Here is a 6,000-nt window from a genome sequence, read left to right as displayed (position 1 = left end):
ATTACTCCTGGCCTACATGAGTATAAATTGTGAACAGCCAAAACCAAAAAAAAAAAAAATCCTACTTGTGACCTACAACAGTATGAACTACTAATGGCACAAAAATACCAAAAGAGAAAATTCTCTACTCCTATCTTGCAAGAGTGTAAACTTTACAAGTCGATGGTTGCATTGCCAATTACAAAAACAACCACCAACTTGGGGGGCATTTGTTGGAATGTAAGTTTTTTGGCCCAAGAAGTTAAGTAGAGCCCAATATGAAATAAAATCGAAAGGGGTTGTTGGGCCCACTAAGAGGAGATTTTTTTAGGTGGGACCCTATGTGTTGGCCTATTGGCCCAAGGAGATACTAGTAGGGTCTAATAGAAAGGCTTCCTTGTCACTAAATGATAGATTAACAAAATTTTAATTATGATTTGGTAGATCCCATTTAAAATGAAACTAGAATTTGATATGGGCTTAATTGATCCAATATAGAAGGAAATAATGGCCGGTTAATAGACTCAATGATACGTGGGCCCAACCCCTTTGGCCAAATGGCACTTGATCCCAAGTATTGGGATTTTAGTCAAACCCACTTACCTTAATAAGGCATGTTGGGGATTAGTAAATCTATCACCAAATCACCAAAATTGGTGGGTCCCATGTCAGTCAACCTTAAATTATGGCCAAATAAATGGAAAGCATGAAAATTTAAATCAATTTGAATTAATTGGGTGGATTCATTTAACAGGGAAAACATTATAAGTTAAAGAGTAGAAGAAGTCCCTCCTTCGGCTCTCTCCCTTGGAGCTCCCCTTCGTCCATCCAATTCCTCTCCTTTACTTCCGTTGCTTTTGACAAAGAAGGAGAGACGGGGTGCACCAAGATCAGGGGAAAGAAGAATTAGAATTTCGGCTCCTCAACTATTGAAGCTTCGAAATCATTACAGCTCCGTGCAATGTCGGCTGAAGGATTCCGGCCTTTGAGTTGCTGCAATCAAAAGTTTTATCAAATTACTACAAGTTGTCAAGTTTTTTGGATCGTTTCCATGACAAGCTACAAGTACAAGTTCGGGTTGTGTTCATGACAAGAGAATCATAGGGTTTTCTTTGCCTAAAAAAAAAAAAAAGTTTATATCCCACTTACATTTCTGCAAAAAAGAATTAAATTTCTTTAAATTTGTTCACGTTTTTTTGTGCTCCAAATTTAGCACAAAATTTGTAATGACACAGTAGTAGACATGGTGAAGAAGAATTATAAAAAACTAATGTGGACATTCTGTTATATCAATGTCTTCTCGTTTCCCTTTATTCCCCTTACCATTTTGCCAGAACAATTAACCTGAAACGTACTTGCTCGAATCCATAGGGTTCTTCCAAGAAACATTGTCTTTGTTTTCTCTTCTCACTTTAATTAGATCCTTTGTTCTTCATTTTCATAGCACTGTATAGTCTCCTACTCTATTTTCCGTGGATTTTCCTAGACCATGTCTTCTCTCCTGTCTTAATTGGAATTTTCTATCAACAAACACTATTCTGACAGTTAAAAAAAAAACTCTACTTCCACAAGACCTGAAGACGAAGATGAGAAATGGGTTGCAATAAGAACACAGTCCAAAATGAAATTTTATTCTGTTCCTAATACATTTCTCTTTACCCCGTTCTTGGAAACCAACTTGAAGGTGCCATAGATGTTAAATACAAAGGAGAATAGAAGAATGAGGTGAATGAAAAGGAAGAGACTCGTCAAATGGGTATCAACAGATTGTTGTCACTTTACCACCTGGAATCTGACATAGGCAACTCATCAAAGGGAGAATCCCTACTTCCGAGAGATCGATTTGTGAGATTCTCCCAAAAATGTATTTTACATGAGACAAAAATGATAAAGAGGGGTTAATCGAGATACCTCTAGATGCTGAGTATAGTCCAGTTTTTCACGTTGAAGAGGACAAGACAATCTGATTGAAATCGACATTTCTCCCATCGGAAATGATGTTGTGCAATCTCGTTGTTCCCTGTTGGAGGTGATCTAGTTTTCAGGCGGATAACGGACTAAGTTGATCTGCAAGAAAAGGATCAGAGAATTCGGGGTTGCTAACCCGGTGAGGTCGCTCCGATGCTTAAGTTAGTATACTTGTTGTGAGCTGAAATAGCTTAAGAATGTAGAGAGCTAGAGAGCATAGAAATCACACGTACCTTGAACCTCTGGGGGTAGAGCCTTTATATAGTCGAGTCCTCGCAAGTTTCGCAGATCAGTTCCGGGACCTTCGTCACGATAAGACCCGTTTCTGTGTTAGTTGGAAGATAATACTACCAATCGATAAGGTTCATCACTTTCGCCCGAATCAGTCGGGGAGATAATGCTAACTGTTACGTGACGTGATCTCATGAGGCCCGGGATCCATTGGAGGGGTTTTCAGTACCACCACGTAGTGGCATGTCGGTATCCCCAAGCTGATGTCTTTAAGTCATAAACTGGGTTGAGTGCCGAAGTGCCTTGGCATCGAGGTGTTCTTGTTGCGATCTGGTACCGAGGCGATCTCATCTCAAGGTAGCCTTGTCCCGATGTCACTTTAGCTTGGGGTGGTTGGATATCCGAACTCGATCTGCTGCAGACTGGTTACATTAAGCCGAATTGTCATCTCTTAGTCAGGTCATATCCACATGTCCCCTCTTTACTAGGTCGGGCCAAATCACTCTTCATCAGCAAATGATGGTTTTTTTCTAATTAGTGTCAAATTCAATTAACACAGGTTAATTAAATATAGAAATCCTTATTTGAATTTCCAAAAGCAAGGATAGACGAAGAAAGTTTTCAGAATGGACGATTTCAATTAATGTTAGAACACCTAGATCAAATTGGACGATCGGGCTGTAAGACATGAGAACTAGAGACCATTCCAGTTTTTTAGAACCAACCCCAAGTTTCAAATTTCTAAAAAGTTATTAGAATTAATCAAAACCCACTAAAATATTGAAAACCAATTGGTTTTTGATCATAATGTAACTAGTTTTAACGCCCCACCCGAGTAAGCTTAAAATATCTATATCATGAAATTCAAACTCACCATCTTGGTAGTTGTTGTGGTCAAATATTATATGTATATATATATATATATAAAACTAGTTTTGACGACATAGCAGATTGCTTGTCAAAGTAGTAGGTAGGCTCTATGAGCGAGATTTGTAAAAGGGATCCATGTCAACCTCTGTCACCATGTATGTCCGCTCATCCGTTGGAGACGTTTCTTATAGTCGAGCAACAATGGACATTGGATCTCTGCGAGTACTAATAGTGGTTGAATTGGAGCAATTGCCTCGAATGTTTAATAGAGGGAGAATGACTGTTAAGCCCACCTCAGAATTCTTAACCTTACCCTATAGGTGGGATGATTTTTGACCGTGGATTGATGCCAAATCCAAAGGTAGGATGCGGTTTATAGGGGGGCTATTATAAACTATGGATGGAAGGTTGTAATTTTAGAATTCTGCAGTGGGATGCAATGTATTTCTCCTTTTAATAAGCAAATCAGTTATGATGATACATTATCAAACTACTACGTATAAAGTTAACAATACATTTTAGGGAGAATGACGATTCAGCCCAGGTTCAGAATTTTTAGGCCCAAAATACAGTTGGGGTAGGTGCCAGTTCGGAATTGATGTCAATTCATGAATGGGCATTGATGTATAAAGTGGGGGTATTTGGCATTTTGAATTTTTATAGGTCTGCAGTGGAATTCAGAAATCTGCAATTAATGGGCATGTACGTATTTTTTCCATAGATTTTATTTTGAAAAGGTACTCAGTGATCGTAAGTTATACTTTCTTAATTAATTAGTTCATTCGGTTCAAAACAAAATTGAAGAATTCTTGTATAATTGGAGTACAATCTCTCGAGCATATATAGACCATACCTCAGGAGGTTTACATCCGACAACCCGAACCATGATAGGCTTGATATAAGTGAAGAAATCAACCAACTCATGATGATTTTGATCTTGACTCTCCCATTCAGTTGTATATATGTATGCTCTCTTGATCGAAACTGTTTGATGCTTTGAACTTGGGAGGAGCTAGCCTTGCCTTTCAATTGAGTGGATCATGTGGTTGGAATAGTTTATCCCATTTGTGGAAGTTTTAGAAGCCGCAGAAATATAGTGATTGAGTTATGCTGTAATACCAACAGAGAATGAAATGAATTCAACACACTACTAGACTTAATGTGTGTTGGTGTTTGTATTTTATAGCTTTATTATTGGATATATAATTTGTTACAATGAGGATAGAGAACACAGCAAATATGTGATTTCTTTAGGCTAAAAGGAAAGTTTTATGCTGTTGTAATTAGGCCCAACAACTTTGAGATGAGTGAGTGGAAAAGTAGAGAGGACAAGATCAAAAGTGAACTTAGGATTAGCTATAACAATACACCAAAATGGTTTCATCAGTCCTTAAAAACCATTTACAACACCAATGACAAGTGTTCTGTAAAAGGTTGAAGGATCTATTAGAGCCAAGAGCTGACCAAAATGGGCATAGGTTGAAGTGGTGAGAAATGATATATGGGCCTATACCTTAACAATTGATATGGCAATAAACTAAACAAAGCAAAATGGCAGACACATTTAACTGACTTCATAGAGTTGGGATAATACTTAGTTGAGTATTGATAACTCCCTCCTACCCCTTTGATGGATGATATTATTAATAACTCATCACTTTGATGAACTTGCTGTGTTAAACATTAAACAATTTTGCAACTATTTGACAGCTAGGATATTAATTAACATTCCATTTGTTTCAATATGAAAATAGATGCAAAATCTATCTCATGATAAAATATTATCTACATTTTTCCATCTTATACAATAGAAACTTTGTTTTCCTAATTATCATTCATTAACATCAATACAAATTGAAGAGAGTTGGGAATATAGAGTTTTCACTTTTCACTATAAAAGAGGCAGAAATAATAGCTGAAATGTTTCAATATAGTCTGAAAATTTTTCTGTCCATCTATATCTATATATTAAAATGCAATGTGCCAAGTTGGCATTTTCCAAATCTTTGGTTTATTCTCAAAGCCACTTAGCTTTTTTCTGGTTTTTTTTAATTTCTTTAATTTTAAAATTGAATAAAAGAACTCAAGTAACCAATCACCTTTAAGACTTTTAGCACTCCTCATTAATTACGCCATTTACTCTCTCCCTCAATAACTCATGCCACTAATTCTCTTTCATCTCCATTACTTCATTAAATTAAACATAGTTTAATTATTTTAAAACCAATTTAAATTCTATTTAAAAATCAGGAAAATTATAAAAATCTCCTTGGGTTTTCTAACAATCCTATGAAACTCCCCAGTGTTTTAACCCTAACAAAAACCTCCCCTATTATTTGAAAAAATGTGCAAATACCTTCCCTTAGTAAGCATTCCAAATAAAAAAAAATGTTGATGTAATGCATTAGTTTTACTTCGGCCTTTTTACATTTGTCTAAGAAGTTAAGTAGAATTATTATTTGAAAGTTGTCTAGCAAAATAAATTAGTGGAGAGTAAAGTTGAAAATTTAAGTTATGTAGGATAATGCATTAAAAATAATAAAGGTATTTTGGTAACTTCAATGTCTTTGTTACCAAAGAGCCAAGGGAAAGGAGGTATTTGCACTTTTTTTCTCAAAACTATGGGGGAGGCCTTTGTTAGATCAAAGCACAAAGATGATTTGTAGAATTGTGTTATAAGATGACGTTTTTCTTATAATTTTACCTAAAAATAATAATAAACCAATAAAAATTATTAAAAAATATTTTCAAAAAAATAATAAAAATTAGTATTAAGATACAAAAGAAAATAATACATATTTATCTAGAGAATAGGAAATTGGCCACTCTCACTAAAGCGCAACTTAGATGTTGTGATTGGATAAACAAGACATAACCTCAAAAAATAATACTTGAATTGAACTTAGATGAACACCATCAAATTGAAAATGTCATAGAGCTCCATCAATAATT

Source organism: Nelumbo nucifera, chromosome 2, assembly GCF_055504915.1.
Source record: "Nelumbo nucifera cultivar China Antique chromosome 2, China Antique-T2T, whole genome shotgun sequence".
Classification (NCBI taxonomy): Eukaryota; Viridiplantae; Streptophyta; class Magnoliopsida; order Proteales; family Nelumbonaceae; genus Nelumbo; species Nelumbo nucifera.
The sequence above is the reverse complement of the archived record's forward strand: the minus strand, read 5'-3'. Positions refer to the sequence as shown.